The sequence below is a fragment of the Mus caroli genome, unplaced genomic scaffold (assembly GCF_978045245.1).
Source record: "Mus caroli unplaced genomic scaffold, Mus_caroli_1 scaffold_3, whole genome shotgun sequence".
Classification (NCBI taxonomy): Eukaryota; Metazoa; Chordata; class Mammalia; order Rodentia; family Muridae; genus Mus; species Mus caroli.
Genome location: NW_028227258.1, coordinates 38,497,292 through 38,516,318, shown reverse-complemented (window position 1 = coordinate 38,516,318; position 19,027 = coordinate 38,497,292).

The window sequence follows — 19,027 nt, the reverse complement described above, 5'->3', positions numbered from 1 at the left end:
GAGGGGGAGAGGTTAATGACCTAGCAGGCTCTGTGTAATGGCTGACACATGGCTCAAACTCACTAACTGCCCTTAAATTCTCAGGTCAGATACAGCTCTCTACCCTTCCCAGCTGGGCTGCATATCTGAGAGTCCCACCCAAGCAGTTACCTACAGAGAGACCCAGGGGCATAGCCTCCTCTTGACCCTCATCCCGAGGTTACCCTTTCTCCCTGACATCATATTGCCCTCTCAGTTCTTATCTCTCTGGTCTTGGCAGGCTTAAACTTGTGATGCTATGCACAGAATGGCTTGTATTTTCCTTTCAGAGTGGTGTTGACATGGCATTTATTTCTATTTTAAAACAGTCTTCTTAGCTGAACTTGATTTGTTTGGTAGGAAAAGGCATTCACACATGGATATGACTAGAAGTGTTTTGTCAACAGATTGTCTTTGGGATTTAAAAATGACGTGACCCCTGGCTTCACTCACTTATTTACTGTTTCTTTGGGACTAAAACCTGGATCGGGGCCAAGCTTAATGCTGGCCAGATTCCTCCTGGGGATGGGATCAGGGGGCTCTGCTTCCTCGCTCCGTTAAACCGGTCGACTCCCTAAAGTATGTTGAGTCCTTCTGAAACGTAGGGTCTAAGAAGAAACCTTGTTTTGTTCAGCACTTATTCCCAGCCTGATGTATTAGGATGCAACAATCTGTAAATGAGAAAGAAATCAAGGAGAGGTAGATGGGAAAGCTTGGAGGGAGGGAGGAAGGGAGGGAGGGAGGGGAAGAGAGGAGGAAATGCTGTGATTATATCATAATCTCAAAGATAAAAATAGAAAGAGACTAGGCTAGAGAGATGGTTCAGTGGTTAAGAATGTTGGCTACTCTTCCGGGGGTGCCCAGGTTTGACTCTCGCTGCCAACATGTAACTCCAGTCCTAAGAGCCAACGCCATCTGCTAACCTTAAGCACGCAAGTGTTGTCCAGAAATGCATGCAGGCAAAACACCTGTCCGCACACAATAATAAAAATAGTTCTTATAAAGAATAAATAATACAATGATGCAACTGACTTCAGAAAATATAATGGAACTTCACCAGGAGCAAATGTGACAAGCCAGAGGAAGACAATGCCAAGCCTGTACCTTATGACCCACTCTTTCTGTGCTCAGGGATTCATTTTCTTCTCCACTCTCTTCCCTGTACCAAGCACATGGCCTACCATGTGGAGCCTAGGAAAGGTTTTTGATAGACTAAATAACTGACTTTTGTTGTTGTTGTTGTTGTTGTTGTTGTTACAACCATCCGACAAGGTAGGAACCCTTTATTCCCCCTTTAACAGACAAAGAGCAGAAGGTGACGGGAGCCAAGAAACCTTCCCAAGGCCCCAGAAGGAAAAGGACCTAGGTAACATGTTTCTAGATCCTGAACTTTGTCTCCTCTGTAGCTCAGCAAGTCATTGCACGTCTCTAGACTCACTTTTCTTATCTGTAAATTCAGAGGGGTAGGCTGGATGAGTCTATGATCTGTTTAAACTCTGAACTGGTCGTAACCCGTGCCAAAGACAGACCTCGAAACACATGTTAGTCATTGTGCCCAGGAGGGTTCTGATGCTAGCTTTACTTTAAAGCATGTGTCTCTGTGCCATCATTACAGTAGTGGCAACGCTCGCTTAATCTTTCACTTTAATACCATGTGTACCATTCCCAGGTCTGTGTCTGTGCTCTCTAAGACTTCCTGGGCATTTAAAAAGTTTGTGACTTTATATAAGCCTACCTTATCTTAAGGACAAAACAAATCATTCACTTCGCTCCCCAACCCCCAAGTTTCCTCACCCCCATTTTTCTCTTAAGGACAGCAGCAAATTTTGGGTGCTCTGTCTCAAGTCCCATGTAAACGCTTGTCTTCACATAAAGAAGAGATTTCTTAGAAATAATAATTCTTGATTTGTAAGGTAAAAAGAGATTCAAGAATTGTATGAGATACTATATGAGTCTATTTTACAGCTGTATATTAGCAGTGGATAATCCAAAATGAAATTAAGATAATTTCTAATCATGGAGCTAAAGAGATGGTTCAAAGCTAATAGCACTCACTGCTCTTGCAAAGGACCCAAGTTCTCTCCCTTGAGCCCTCATCTGACTGTTCAAAACCACATGTAACTCCAGTTTCAGGGACCTTGATATCTTCTGGCCGCTGAGGGGACCTGCACACACAGCACATCAGAACTCAGGTAGTCGTACATATATACACATGATTTTTAAAAAAAGAAGTCATTTACAATGACATCAAATATCATGAAATCCTTAGAAATAAATTTAGCTAAAGAAGTGTAAGGCTTGTGCACACCGAAAATTACAAAATATTGTTGAAGATGGAAGGTCTGAACATTAAAAAAGAAATCTGATGTTTGCAATCTAAAAAGTTAATATCACTAACATGGTCATGCTCTTCAAATTTAACTGTAGGTACAAAGATATGATCGAAATCCAAGCTGTCTCATTTTGGAGAAATTGATAAGCTAATGTCAAGAATCATAGGAAAATCCGAGAAGCCCAGAGTGTGCAAACTCGTTTGGAAAAAGAACAGGTTCTGAAGGTTGATACTTCCTAGTTTCAAAATCAAATGAAAAATCCCCGTGATCAAGACAAGAGTAACTGCATGCAACGTGGAGAGAGGATGCAGAGTACAGAAACAAAAAATTATTTCCATTGATGACCAGGTAATCGTTGGGTTTTGGTAAGAGTGCCAAGACAGTTAAGTGGGGTAAAGAATCTTTTTAACAGAAGGTTCAGGAACAAGTGGGGGTACCCATGCAAAAGAATTAAGGTGGACTCCTACCTTATATGCAAAAAAATGAATTTTAAATGGTTCAAGATCCTTCTATGAGAGTCAACATGACAAAACTGTAAGAAGAAAACATTGATGTAAATGTTCATCACCCTGAATGGATGGTGGTCTCTTAGTTATGACTGTTAAAGCACGGTCAAGCACAAAAGCAAGACAAGTCCAAGATTAACCCAAGTAGCCATCCTTGTCCTTCAAAGGATACTATGAAGTTGGTGGAAGGACAAGCCACAGAATGGGAGAGAGTGTTAGCAGATCATGCGATCTGTGAAGGCCCCCAGAGCTCTCATAACCCAACGACAAAAAGAATAAATAACATGGTTTAAAAATGAGCAAATCCCACCCCAGGATGAGGGAACTTGGGTGCTCAGATACTGATTCCCCAGTTATTAGCTGACAGCTGGTATTGAATGCAAAGTCTTTCTAAGCTTCTGGTCAGGAGACATGGGGACCCTTAGACACCAAGGGAGAGAGTGGCCATTGGTGACAGGCAGAGCTCTGGCCAAGGCATACGGATAAAATGCAGACAGCAGCTGCAGAACTTCTACAGAGAGTTGCAGGTGATGTTTAGGAATATACTAAATGCATTAGGCTGTCCCAAATTAGGTAAAGGCCAGAGAAAACAAAAACTGGAAGAAAAACAAACCTTCCTGGCAAGGCAATGGTTGTCTTTTTTTTTTTTTAGAAGATGCCAAAAATAGGCACTGTTCCCAGTAGATCATTCGTCAAATACTATTGTTCTTAAATACCCACCGAGAGGAAATTATAGAATCACTCGCTCATCACATCTTCCAATACCGGTTTATGTCACTTCAATGTTTGGGGTCTAATCTAAAGCAGGTTTGTCTACAAAGCTTGATTTGAATTGGGTAAACATCACAACACAGTGACAGACCAACAGACATGAGAGAGCCAGGGCTATGAGGTGAGGGTTTTAAAAAGTCTTAAACAGGAAATCGTCTTGTGTCAACTACTAGAAGGCTGAACAGTCCTTTAAACCATAGTTTCAAGAGGAAAGTTCTTAAGGCAAGTCAAGTATTTTCTGGACAGGTGAAGTCGGGTTAATGTGGCCAGAAGCTATGTAGACAGAGGTGATTTCTCACCTAGAGCATAGATCTTATGACCTCACCATTAAAACATAGCCGAGTGAAAGTGGCTGTGTAGACACCAAGACTCATCCCAGGTACAGAGAGAGCCTAGGGCTTGATGGTAAGAGAAAGCACACCCGGGTGCACTCCACCCAAGAGAAGAAAGAAGACGAGAGGAAGACATCTCAGCATGGCAAAGCTGCCACAGCTTCTATGGTCTCAGCAGGCCCTGTCACTGTGAGGCAGGATAGAAAGACGGGAAAAACTGTGGGGACAGTGGGAAGTGATATGAACTCCTCAGTCACTGCAGAGACTGCTCGAAGCCTGTCAACAGCTGACGACAATGTCCACAGATGAAAAGCCTTGTCTAGAAAGGTCGCTGGCAAAGGAATAATATTTCTTTTAGGGAGAGAGATTTTTGACTAAGCATGTTAAAATAGCAATGAAACATGCTAAAAGCCTGAATGTTTGCAAACGTGTGTGTGGCCTTAATCCTCACCCAGATGTTTTCCGGAAATCTCACAAACAAGACTATTAACCTTAGTTCACGGTGGAGACATCTGTAGACTCCCACGACTCTCGTGATCTAGGCCCTGGCTTCATCAGCTGTAATCCTGTCTGTTTCACCTCTGAAACCATCCTGTGATTTCATCCAGCTTCCCCAGCAAGCCTGTAAATCTGCCACTCCAGAAGCCACCAAAACTGCACATATAATGCTATAAAGTAATGATTCTCAACCTGCGGGACATGACCCTGGAGGATCAAAGGGCCCTTTCACAGGGGTAACTTAAGATCATCAGATAGTACAGGCATTTACATTACGATGCGATGCATAACAGGAGCAAACTTACAGTTACGAAGTAGCAACAAAAATAGATATATGGTTGGGAGTCATCACAATGTGAGGAACTGTATTAAAGGGTTACAGAGTTAGGAAGGTTGAGAACATTGCTATAAAGACACTAAGGAGTCTCTCTTGAGACCCACCTACCCATGCTTGGCTATTTTATCCTTCCCCTTGGTGCCTCTTTTTTTCTGATTACCACAGTGCTCAAATCCCTGTTAAAATGACTTTCTAACAAACTCCAACTTTGCTTCATGTGGGCTCTTCTTTAAAATTCTTCACAGCATATCAAGAATTCCAGGTACCCCTGTAGTAGAGATTTTAGATAAAGAACATCCCAGGATTTTCCAGTTGGCAGTAGTCTCAACCCATACTTCACTGACCCTACTGACAATTCATAGCCCCAGCATAGACTATAACACTAGTTAAGTGTGGGGAGTCTTGTGCTAAGATTGCCTAAGTGACTCCCTCGCTGGCAATGAGCAGACTTTCTCCCTGAAGCTAAAGGGCATCTTGGCCATTCTGGCTTCTTGTCCTGTCTGACCCTTCTATCTAGTATGTAGTAGAGGCCCGATCCTCTGTCTGGGGCACCTCTTGAAGGCTGTTTGAGGGCATCTGAGCCTTTAAGCAGGAACAACCTACCACCATCTCCAGAACCACTCAAACTTCAGGGATTCGCAACCTGTCTCTTGACCAGGGTCAGTGGATGATGTGGAGTGTTGTGAAGCCCCTGACACACTTGCTCTTGTCTGAAACCCAGTCTGTTCTCACAGTAACCTGGCAGGCAGAGAGGGAGATATGTCTCTCCTCCATCTCCCCGCCAACACACACACCCTGAGAAAACAAGGACAGTAGGCTTGAAGTCATGAAGCAGCAGGGAAGACCTTGACCTAAGCAGCAAGGCTTCTCTGATAGCCCAGGGTACTTGTGGGGTAGGAACTGCCCTGCTCTAGTTCAGTTCTCCTTTAATATAATATACACCATGACCAAAAGCAACTTGGGGAGGAAAAACTTTACTTGGCTTACACATCCCAATCAGGGAGACCAAGGAAGGAAACTAAGATGCAATGGAGGCAGGAACCTTGAAGAAATGCTGCCGACCAGCTTCTTCCATCTGGTTTGTTCAGCTACATGTCTTATACAAACCAGGACCATGTACCTAGGAGAGACACTGCCAAAATGAGCTAGGCTCTCCCATGTCAATCACTAATCAATAGAATGCCATGCAGATTTACCACAAGCCAATCTGATGGAGGCAATTTCTCAGTAAAGGTTTCCTCTTCCCAGATGACGCCAGTGTGTCGAGGTGAGGTGTCCTATGCACTCATTCCTGAAATATTGTGGAAAAAAATAGTCGTGTCAGGTTCCAGGCCATCAGAAAGTTTGAATACCAGAAACGGTTCCCCTTGAATGAAAATGTGTCCATTGGCTTGTTACCTAAACACCTAAAACCACAGATGGTTGTTTTTCTGTTATGAAAGTCATGGTGCTTGTGATGGAAAACACTTTGAGAATGGATGTGTGCATTTTAGTGCTTCAGAAAGAAGGCCTTCATTTCATCATTGGGGGGGGGGTGACCTCATTTTAAATGAATGAGTATTAGAGGAGGTCAAGTGTGGAGTGTTCCTGAGAGAGCATGGCTCTTCTCCAAGAGAATAAACAAGCCATTGAATTCTTAAATGTTTGGGGTTCTGCTTTACTGGACCATCATGTTCTGTTCTGACCAAGAGACCACCAAACCTTGTTGTATGAGAATAGAAATAGAATGAGAAGCTTTTGTGTGGAAGAGCTGGCCGGGCACTCTGTCAGAGAAGAGGGACCACCATAGCTAGGTGTCGCCATGACTTTAGGTGGGCTGATGGCAGGGCTGCTGCCTTTGAAGTGTCTCAGAAGTGGGGCTTGGAGAAAGAATACTGTAGGGGAACAGCCAACGTCCAAGGGTTGTGCTGGACCACATGCCTACCCTTGCCTCCATAGGGCAGCGGGGCCTGAGAATGGACCAGCACTCTGATTGATCCCCATGGAAGTCTTGTTTAACTTACTGTTCTAGAGCACAGTGAAATCTAGTCAAACAGATCTAGTGTGGGGTATCCATAATCCCACTTACATGTCTAGAAGCCTGTTAACAATTGTTAATACAACCTGACTCAGAAACAGAGGTGACTAGATATCAATCTTCCAAGACACAGCCAAGTCGCAAGAATGCTGGCCTGCAGCTCTCATTCCTGGAGCACAAAGAAGACTGCTGGGCCCTAGTCTCAGGGAGCCCTCCAGATCCATCCCTCCTTAGAGGAAGGAGGAGTAGGTACCGTCTCTTCTCTCAACAGAGGCTACAGCACCCTTGCGAACACATATTTTTTTCTCCAGAAGATCAGAGCAGAGAGAAAACTGTACTCACCGCTTAGCAAATGTGATAGGGACTTCACTATCTTTCTTGCCTCTTAAGTTGGTAATATCTTGCAGCAACCGAAACTCCCTACAGCCACCTGGGATTTTGAAATCCAGGTACCTGCAGTGGAAGATGCTTATCACTTCTGAAGAGAAGGGCTGAGGTCAGTAGAGCATGTGACCAGGGTGTTGGAAGGGTGGGGTTGGGTCTCTTTGCCTCTGGGGCTGAGTGCAGGGTACACATCCTCCAGTCACCTTGTTTGGGGCCCAAGTGGCATTGAACAGCCTTTATTTAACCTTTCAGACACAAACAAAGCCCTGTAATGGTCTCTTGGCTACTGCTTTTTCCCTATGCTTCTCCTCATGGGCAGTAGGATCGAATCTTCACTGGGTTATCATGAGGCTCAGAGGAATTTTTATAAAATGAATCAAATTCAATAATATGAGCTATATGTGATGGGGAGGTTAGCTCCTCGTGCCCCAATGTTGCCTATGCCCTAACTCCAGAGCCTGTGAATATGGCAGGTTGAATGGTAGAAGGGAAGTAAGGTGCTAAGTGAAAGTTGCTAAGCAACCGACTTTCAAAGGCATCATCTACGACCTGACCTGCACGAGATGTAGATTCTGCTGGTGATTTGATTTTGGTCTTCTTAGCCCCAGAACTATGAAAAAGAAATGTCTACTTAAAGCCAGTCTGTCTATTTTCTTATCACAGCACAAATGAACTCAGACAATAAATGGAATAAAACAGAAGAGGAAGAAGCCAAAGTTCTGAACTGTAGGCAGAGCCCTCATCTCTTTCTGACCTCCTGGTTGCTAGGAAACTGATTCTCATTCTGGTAGGAGTTGTACAGGGAAAGGGGGCCTTCTGAGAACACAACTCCTCAACCCCACTGAGACAGAGGTTGACACACTTGGATCTGATTAATACTTCCCCTTTCCCCAGAGTGTATCTCCCAGCACGGGGCATCTCTATGTCCCCCAGAGGACTCCCTGCCTTTGGAAAATCTTGGAATCATAGCACCAAGTTCCTTTGCCATGCCCCAGAACACTTTCCCCAGCATCCTCCTCAGAATGCCTATGCACGCTGCTTCCAACCCATCACTATCCAAAGGTCCCACATGCCCCGAGTCTCACCAACATGGGGTATGTGGTGCTTACTGCTAATTGTCAACTTGGCACGATCTTGAATTACCTAAGAGACAAACTTTTGAGCATATCTGTGGTGGGAGTTTTCAGATTCAGTTAACAGAGGTGGGAAGACCCACCCAGAAGGTAAGTGGCACCATTCCAACGGTTGAGGGACCAAACAGTAAAAAGGCTAAGGCAAGGTGAACAGCAACATTCTCCTCTTTCTGATCCCCGACTGCAGACACGGCATCACCAGCTGCCTCACACTTGGGCTACCATGGCTTCCCAACCTTGATGGACTTCAAACTGGAGCCAGTGGGAGCTCTGTCATGTATGCTGTCACAACGGTGAGAAGATAACAAACACAGGATATCACTCACTTGACTAGCTCTCTCATTGTCCTGAGAGGTTCCCAAACATTGATTCCTCTAGCCTTGGCTTTGTAGCAACTCCTTGAGGCAAGAACCAAGGATGCCATGTGTGAAGGTAGCCAAGAAGTAGAAAAGTGTCCAAGTGTCTCTCAATGAGCTTTGGGATAAAGCTGGACAAATATTATATTTATATATATATATACACATATATATTCATATATAGATTCAATGTGTGTGTGTGTGTGTAAATATAATAATTGCTGGTAACCTTTTCTCTTCTGGGCTGAGCCTCAGCAATGGGTGGCTTGACCTGAGATAGATTCAACATGTGCTTCTCTCCTGGCCTGGTACAATGTCTAGCTCTCTCTGGACTAAGCTCCCTTCCAGAAGGTTCTGCAGCCCTTAAAAGGAGCAGGTATTGGACAGCACAGCCAGTTCATCGAAGAATCCCACTCGCCTGAAGAAGAGGAAAATACACAGAAATAGCAGAGGTACTCGTCGTCCTGTAGTCAGAGATTGGCTCCAAGCTCAAGCCCGATTGCTTGTTTTTTAGGCAAGATCGTCTGGGCAAGGCCACTTTTCTCTGGCCAGCTGCTGCTCAAATCCAGGGCCCGTGTTTGCCTAGAGATAAACAAGAAGGATTGACAAGCAGGACTGAGCAGAACCTCACAGCATCTCTGAATCCATGGAGACTCAGTGCAGAAAGAGCCCTGGGCTCTACCTCCAGCTCAGAAAACTAGAGCTCAACTGCAGACTGAGCTCTTCTGTTAAGGAAGAGAGCCACCTTCCTTGCACTCTCTGGTGTGGGTACTTGAGAGCCAAGGGAATTGAAAAGACCCCCTGGGGCCTCCCAGCTGCTCTTAGTGGGAGGCTGAAGGAGCAGAAGCCACAAGTTCCCCTTACCACCATCAGAACCAGGGAGTCGGGTGTGTAGGTGGATGCCAGTCTACTCTACTCCCCTTTCCAGCTCACAGACATGGAGGTGGTGAAGGCATCACAAACTCCACAGACAGGAGGTGGCTGACCAAGCACAAAACTATTCACACACACACACACACACACACACACACACACACACACACACGGCAAAGGCAGCCTGCTCTGCCCTGCCCTGCCCTGCCCTGCCTTTCCCTGCCCTGCCCTCCTGCCCAGGCTTGGGCTTTCTCCAAGGCTAATGAATAGCTCATAAGTACCACAAACTCTTTGGCACCTGGAGACCAGGCAGACTAACTTCCAACATGAACAGATTAACTTTAGACCCTGATGCAGGATCTGATTTAGACTTTGCCAGCGCGGCTGAGTCTGGGTGAATTGTGTTGTTCCAAGATAGGCAGGTTCATCATAACCAACCTAGGCCTCCAAAAGACAGGCCCTTTCTAGGTCACCAATACTTCCAGTTGCCTGGTAGACATGTCATGGAAATCTCCCCTGAGACTCAGTGTGTGTCACGAGGGCTCCAGAAGGTCCCCAGACCCCTTCCTGGTCCATGAGAACACAGACGTGGGGTTGAAAAGCAGATCCAAGAAGCTCCTTAGCCAGCACCTAGCCCCATAAACTTATGACAACGCTAGCACAAGAGTCGTGATGCAGAGGCTCACGGCTTGACCTGAGACTGTCTACGGGGCACGAAATGCTATCGCAGATGTGCAAGGTAATTGTAATTTATCTCCCAAAGCATTTACAGCTACAAAAGGGATCTTTTCCCAAGAAAGGGTTGTAAGAAGCGTTACCTCAGACTGAAGTCACAGCTCCTGCAGGAAAAGCGCCTGCCACAAAAGAGAGCCGAAGCCTCATCTCTGAAACCCACGTTTTAAAAAAGTCAGGTGCAGTGTTGTGTGCCTGAGATCCCAGAGCTAGGGAGGCAGAGGTGAGTGGAGCTCATTGGCCACTGAGCCTAAGGGGAAAACCACAGGCCGATGAAAGAAAGACCCTGTCTCCCATTCAAATACTAACCAGGACCACCCCTGCTTAACTTCTGAGATTAGATGAGTTAGTCCCGTTCTCGGTGGTATGTCCAGGGATGAGACCTTCTCTCAAAAAACAAAGCGGACAAGAACTGAGGAATAATACCAGAAGCAATATGCTCTGGTATTGTACATTCACACACATAAGTAAATAAAATAATAAATACAATATATGACATGTTACACCAATATCATATTTTATTTTGTATATTATATAGCACGTGTGTATAATATGTTGTAATATATAGTATATATTACATTAAGATGTAATATATTGTTTGTGTATGATATAATATGACATATGATATTTAATGTATAATAATATATTGTGTATTACATAATGTACATGTGTAATATATAATATGATATCATATATGATATAGAATGATATATAATATACTATATAATATACTAAGGTACACTAGCCTTCCCTGCCTGATCACCTTCCTCCCTTAGGAGGCCAGCAGGCTGATGAATCTGGGTCTGCTCTCCCCTTCCTTTCAGGGTCATTGCCATACACCTCCTGTCTTGCCTCTCTTGAAGCCTCCATGCAGCCTGAGCCCACAGCCAGGGCAGGCCAGGCTCATCAGGGAGTATCACCCCTCCCAGTGACTGACACTCAGCCACTGTTGGGTGGACAAGGTGAGGCACTTACATTCCACCTCCCCGAGGTCCCCAGTGGGATGATGGAGGTGGTCCACAAGGGAATCTGCTCATTCACATGCCTTGTAGTCACCCTTTCCTCTTCAACCCACGCGTGCGGACCCCACGGCATATGAAAAATCAGACAGAGGAACATCCAAGCAAGAGTCACTGCTTCATTGAAGTAGGTTTAAATCCAGGAGAAAAATCCGGCTGCGGCAAATAACTTGATTGGTCAGTGTCCTCTTATTCTCGTGCTTGGGTAAATGATCGTCTCCTCACGTGTTTCATGCTAGAAGGCCAAGGGTGGACAACCTGCTTTATTCATCCTTGTTTGCTCGGTGCCTAGAACCTATGTGGCACACAGTAGGTTCTCAATAAATGCTAGGCAGAGATCTCTCAGGGGACTCAACTGTGATGTTCAGAGAATGGCTGTGGTTGGGACCCTCTTCTGTCTACCTGCTGCTTCCACTAGCAGCTCCGTAGTTAGAGCTTTGAACCAGGCATGGTGGGATATAACTGTCACTGCAGCACCTGGGAGGCGGAAGCAGGAGGGTCATCAGGACAGGACTTCAGCATTATCCTCAGCTACACAAGTTTGATGCCAGCTTGAGCTATACTTTGTCTCAAAGAACACTGGTGTTGCTAAGTTGAATTTTCTCTAATATTAGAGGAATCAACTTTAGGTTCAAGGCTGGCAAACACTCTAAGGGCTCTTAACTTCAGCATGATGTAATCACATTATATAGGTGAGAGAATCCGGGAGCTGGGACTACCCTCCGTCCTGAACTGAGAATTGCTGTGTGCTGGAAACAGTGACTAAGATATTTGGTGCCACTTTAGATGTCATTTCTACAAGCCCCACTCATTCTAGGATTTCTTAGTATTATCCCTATATGGCATTTATTGTTCATAACAAAGAGGACTCTGGTTGCATCTGAGCTGATGAATCTGTCTTGTCTTAGCCTTCTGAAAAAAATTTGCCTAATTGCATAAAGAAGAAAAAGAGAAAGAAGCCGATGGCACCCCCAGGTCTTATTTGTCACCCATAGGTCTCAGATGGTTGGATCCCCAAGGAGCCCCAGTTTCTACATTGACTTCAGTGTCAGCGCTGCCTAGGTTAGTAAGCATAGGTAAAGATATGGGAGGACACTATGAGCCAGATGTGTCTGTCTGGATTTCCACTTCCGTGGCATGAATCACACCAGGCAGTCTCCTCCCAGCAGTGTGCTGTCCCCCTCAGAGAAGCATAGGGGGACAACAGACCTGGGGACTATTTTCCATTGGGACTGAGTCAGCCCCCATATTCTCTGGCTGCTGAGCAGGCTGGCCAGCTCACATAGGTACTTTCCCTTTTTTCTTGGCAAAGCAAACTTGAAGGTAGAAGGAGGGGTGGAGGGAAGGGAGATGAGATTGTTTTTTTTTTTTTCCAGGTTCCTCTGCCAAGGAATTAGTGTTTTTACTGGGAAGTGCCTTTGATGACTCCCAGTGTGGCTGATGATAGATCCCAGAAGGGACCCAGTCCCCACTGGAGTTTCCTCTCTGGTTTTGTTCTTTCTTCTCCCAGCACCAGTCCTCAGAACCCCAACTTTTATAGATGGATACCTTCAGTGGAGCCCAGAAAACTGAATGGTGTAACAGGGTTCCAGAACTTTATACAACTGACTCCATAATGGAAGTACCAGCCAGGCCATAACACTCAGCACACAGACAGCATTACCTACCAAAATGACAACAAAGACTGAATTCATCAGTGTGTGCATAGTTCTGGGAAAGTCTCTAAATGTATGAGACCTGTTTTTTTAGCTTCTGTAGTTCCGCATCTGCTTAACTAACTATTCCTGTTGGCTGAAGCATGTTAACCAAGAACATGGGTTTTGTGCCTAAAAGCTCACCCTAAGAGAGGCTCACTGAGAGTGCTACACTGAGATTCCCCAACACCGAGTATTATTGTCAGTGGACTAATAAAGACTTTCTATTGGCTTAAACCCATATTTGAGGAATTCTTTCTGGTGGATAACCCCCTGCCTGCTGCCAAAAGGACCTCTGGATTAGAATTTACAAGGAAATCCATGAACAAATTAAAGTCTAGATATATTCATACATACATTCGTGTTGATCCCAGAACCAGTGCCTCCAATACAGCTCAGAGGTCCACTTTAGCATTTGAGGTCAGGCTCAGCTCTAGGCATGTCATCTCAAGAGGAATTCCCATGGAATTCTTAAGCAAGCACCTACATGTGTGAGCTCCTGATTTTAAAGTTGACTGTCCTGTACAACAGGTAAAGTTGCTTGAAAAAACTAGGTACTTGCTAGTTTTGGCTTTGGCAACTTTGGGTAGTTAGCTCTTTCTCTCCTCAGCCAGCTGAGCCTGCCACACCCTGTCCTAAGACAGGTTCTTGGCCTGATTTAATCCTAGCTGTTGAGAAGATTCAAAGAGCGTCACAGGAGGCCAGCCTTGACCATGAACAGAGCATGGTCCAGGTCAGAAGGGACCTGTATAAGGTCATAAGATACTGAGGATTCACCAGGAGTTGACAGCCTTGTGCTCACATAGAAGTGACTTCAATGGCACCTACCAGCCATAGCTCACAGTGGTTAGATGTCTGGATGGCAGAGTCAGCACAATGGATAAGTGGCTATGACCTTCACCACCACTGTGACTTTGGGCAAGACAAACACATTGCTTGGCTTTTCAGACTTCTACCTCTAGTACCTGAACTCTGCAGAAGTCACAGGTGAGGAGAATTAGACCCAGAGGCTCAGGTGGTCAACTCCTGGCAGCCATTGTAACCTACAAACTAAATTATAAGACTCAATGTTTCTACAGTAGGGAACTTACTCAAGAGTTTGCTGATGTACATGACAGAATATACCACACAACAGAACATGGTTTTCACTCTATAGGACAATTTCCTCCCCCCTCCCCCCAAAAAAAGGTGTAGTTTTGAAAACTGGTACAAATTTTAGAGAAAGTGCCCTGTAAAATAATACTTCCTTAAACTGCTTTTATTTATATTTAAAAACAAAAACAAAAATAATTAACCACAATGTGGATATCTGTGGTTCCTTCTGGATTGTTTCCATAGAGATAATAGTTGAAACAAACTAAATATAATTAAGTGAAAGCTTCCGTAAGTGTACAGTTTGTTTCGGATTAGTTTCTAGAGGTACAAACAGAATAATGGAATTTTGTCCCTGGGTCTGTTCTTTACTGGCAATTGGAATATGTTGGCACATATAAATGACTACGAAGTTCTGCATGCCCTTAGCTAAGTGCAGTGGCCACAGAAAGTAAGTGATGTGTGCTATCCTACTGCCCTGGATGGCAAGACCTATCATTGCCATAGCAGTTAAGCAAGGGGCCCTCTCTGAGCTGAGTGATATTCTTGAATGCCCTGCCTGGCTGTTGTATAGTGGAAAGGGTTGGGAGGAAGTTAAGAGGATGTTATGGTGGATACAGAACACTTGTCTTCAAGAAGGTCAGAGAACAAATGGCAGCTCTGTCTACCGCAAGTCTTGTGTGTTGCCTACACAATAGCGACTTTTCTGGGAAGAAGAAAACCTCAAACCTGCCTGGCTTAATATAGGAGCTCAATGTAATATACATTAAGCTTACTAGATTTTTTTAAAATCACAGATTGGATTGTTGTTAAATAATAAGTCTCATATGCTGAATTCCATTTTCTTTTAGCAGGAAATTAGTCTTATCTAAGAATATGTTAAATATGTATGTGTATATGTATGTATGCCTTTGAACCTGGAAATTTTGATTCCAATATTCTTTTAGAACATTCTGTCACATATCAAAGATATGTGTATTCAGATGTCTCCTGCATCGATGTTTACTTAAACTCCCATTAACTGAGAGATGTTAGAACCACACGCACTGCCATTTAAAATAACCAAACAGATTTTTAAAAAATAGAGCTCCTAGCCCCTAGCATGACATCTATCACATAGAGGCTACTGAATGACTGGTAAAGACGCTCAGGTCCGAAAGGAACTCCATTTTCCCACATGCTGGGGGTCAGATAAAAGCATTCCTCGGGAGCTTGTAAAGCCAGTTCCCCTCTACCAAAGGAGACATCCTTATCACGGTCAGAAAGGAGCAAATGCTATCTGAGGTGCCTACTAACATACTAAAGCACACCACCTTCTCATTCTCCTTATCACCGTGTTATTTCGGCTGTGTGCTCTCTTGGTCCTCTTTGTCTTCATCTCTTCCTCCCTCCCCCGACTCCGCTTCTTCTTCTCTCCTGGCCAGGCCCTGACTGCTGGCCGTGTTCAGTCTGCTAACTTCTCTCTCTGCTCTGGACTCTTCCAGATGCCTCTGACTGTTCTTTCTCTCAAGTCTACAATAAAAACCTTTCCCTTAACCACACCATGGAGGGATTAGGTCGTCAGTTTATACAATGACTATTATTACTAATTAATCATTAATATTAGTAATATTGTTAGCTATTAATATAAAAGCATCATTAACCTGTGTATAGTTGTATCTGAGAGGGACACAAAAAGACTGGAGTGCAGAACCTATCACCTGACATGTGTGCCCCATCTTTTCCTGTGTCCCTAAGAAGCTACTTATAGGTCTCTGCAGAATCCCTAGACACAGCCCATAGGGGCTCTGGAACCTGAAACACAAGCTTGGGATTAGTTAGTTAGTTAGTTAGTTTTAGTTGTGGTTAATTTCTCTCACTGCAAAGCACACAGCTGCAAGATCTGAGCTGCTTTTAACCGGCTCTCAGCAGATGCAAGCCCAGGTTTCTTTGAAAGGATTTAACACAGAATGGCTGGCACTCTATGACCCTCAGCAAGCCCCTCAAGTGGGGCTTCGGGAGTAGACAGAGGAATTTCAGGCATCTTTTTGATCTCTGATGAGTCCAGACTTGCGGGCCTCCTTGGTGGGCAAAGAGACCTACTCTGAATTCCAGTATCTTAAATGCTTTGAATTTTTACTTCTGGAATATATTCCATTTATTTATTGCACGTGTCACCCTGTGTAAATTTTTGGGCTGTTTCCTGGTGCAACTGCTATCTAACATTATCAAGGTGGGATGTATTAATAAATTTGTAATATTTTATGTTTTCGGCTTCAACCTCACCCAGAAAGGCTTACTTTTTCAAGTGTCTGTTCTGCTTTCTGTAGGAAAACAATCATGCCATCACAGTAATTACCATGTATCGAGTCCTTCTGACAAGCCAAGAATGAGCAGAAAACTCCCTGGATTTCACGTCATGCTTTCAGCAATCCCCTTTGTCAATAACGGATTGTCCTGTTCTAGAGCTGAGCATCAAGGGGCTGAGAGAGGCTGTGTCACCTGTCACAAGTCTCAGGTGCAGCTGTTAGGGCAGGGTTAGAGCTGCACCCCAATATACCATCACTGCCTTGCTTCTCATGACCACACCCCACTTTTCCCATGGTTCTAGACACCTTCCAGAATCCTCTCCACGTCGTTTGGTAGTCCAGATGTTTATCTTCCCAAGCACTGAAAAAATTATTGCATTTTAGATAAACTGGTGCTTTCAAGGAAGCAGTCACAGACCACCAGGAGGCCACTATCCAGACTCAGCAGCTTACCTTGCCTTTCTGATGAATGAACACTGAAAATGGAAAAGTTAGCTGCTGGCTGGAAGTCCTTGAGCTTTTCATATCAAGAGAAGTGATAATGCTTCCCTGCAAATATATTGGAGACTTCAGCTATGCTTGGGATAGAGAGCTATACCAGGGAGTCCCATACATACCTCTGGAAGGAACTAAATTCTGCCATCTGCCTCGACTTGGGGGGAGGGGGGGTGGTGATCACAGCAAGTTAGCAAACTTCAAAGATGGTCAACTTTGTCTTCACCCTCCTGACCTGAGATAAAAGCTTGGCAATCTAAAGCAAAGGTCTTGTAAGCTGTTTACTTCCACCAGCAGGCTACCTGCTGATGGAATGGCTCAACAGTTAGAGGTCAGATCAGGACGTGTTACACAACAGTTGTGGGCCAATCTACCATCCTATCTTTCTTCAAACTAATCAACTCTAAAGTGGGAAAGGAAAACTCTTAAGAACTCAGCCCTCAAGAAGAGACTGGCCGTTTCAGTATCGTGAGTCTGTTTCCCACCCACACCCACTTCTCCCCCCACCCCCTGGCTTTGCAAGGGTCTGTATATCTGCAGTATTTGTGTCTCCTCACCCCAAGAAACACAAATTCTTCAACTGCTGATTCTGTCTGCTGCTATCTGCGGCATTTGAAATTTTCTCTACTGCTTCTACTGCTCAAAATTTTTCTGCCTTCAGAGCCTCGTATAACTGTCCTCTGAGAGGCTCCACCCAGCAGCTGACCTAAACAGATGCAGAGACCCCCAAGCCAAATATTAGATGGAGCTTAGGAAATCTTGTGGAATAGTTGGGGGAAGGATTGAGGAAACCAGAGGTGATAGGGACTCTACAGGAAGACCAACAGAGTCAACTAACCTGGACACTTGGGGGCTCCCAGAGACTGACCCTACAACCAAAGAGGAAACAAGGTCTAGCAGAAATACAGCAGATGCAAGGTGTAGCAGATGTGTGGCTTGGTCTTCATGCCAGTCACCCAACAACTGGAATAGGTTCTGTTCCTGACTCTGTTGCCTGCCTGTGGGTACTGCTCCCTTAGCTGGGCTGCCTTGTCTGGCCTCAGTGGGAAAGGATGCCCCTAGGCTTGCAGTGAGTTGAGGTGCCAAGGTGAGTTGGTTCCCAGAGAGGTACTCCCCCACCATCCCAGGGTGAAGGGGACAGGGGAAGGAGCCATGTGTGTGTGTGGGGGGGGGGGGGACTGGGAAGAGAGGGAAGCTGTGATCAGGATGTATAGTGAATTCATAAATAAATTAATGGGAATTTTTCCTGCCTTCTAATTCTTTAATTGGCAGAAAAACAAAAACAAACAAGACAGAATCAAGCCCCCTAGACTGTATCAAAGGGGGCAGAATGAAGGTAAGTGCAGGGACGAGAGCGAATCTTCTCACCCACAGTTATAACTCATTGAAGAAGACCTCAGAAGCCACATGTGCACTTCCTGGTAGAACAGAGCCCCAAAGCCTTAACTGTAACGTATCAGATCTACTGCACATGTATGTAGTCCAGTAAAAGAGTCTGGGTTCAATGGTGTTTACCATCGTCATAGTGGCGAGTGTCAGTTGTCTATACTTGATGGTCAGGGATGAAAGTAGCACACTCCACCCCTACCTATGGCAGAAACACACACAGGAGCATTTAAGGTGCATTTAAGAGATCTCAGGTTCACAAAGCTAACACCCCAGACACAAAGCAGCAGTCCTCTAATGGTTTATCCTTCAGAGACTGTTTGAAGTATGGTAGGAACTATGGAGAGCTTTGCTGACAAGGACTGGTAGCATCCCCACTTGCTCTTCCAACAAAAGCAATGATGGTGGTCAGTCTGTTGCAATAATCCAGAACACTTGCATTTAATATAGAAATGCAATGTGTCTTTCTGTCTCTTCTCTCCTGTATAAACAGAGGTTGGCCCATGATACCCATGCCAGGATGGAAAAAAAAATCCTTATATAGAAGTTTCCACCAGGCGTTCCATATCAGCGTAGAATCTGCTCGAGTGAACTTCCCAGCCTGCAGACTTCTCAAAATAATTTCGAGACCCTAGATATATATACAAGGTTGACAAGGCTCTACTCTGATGTGATATTTGAGTCTTATCCTCTGAGATGACATGTTGTGTTGTTTTGATTCCAAACTTAGCCTGTTGGATTACATGTGAAAAATTCTCCCATC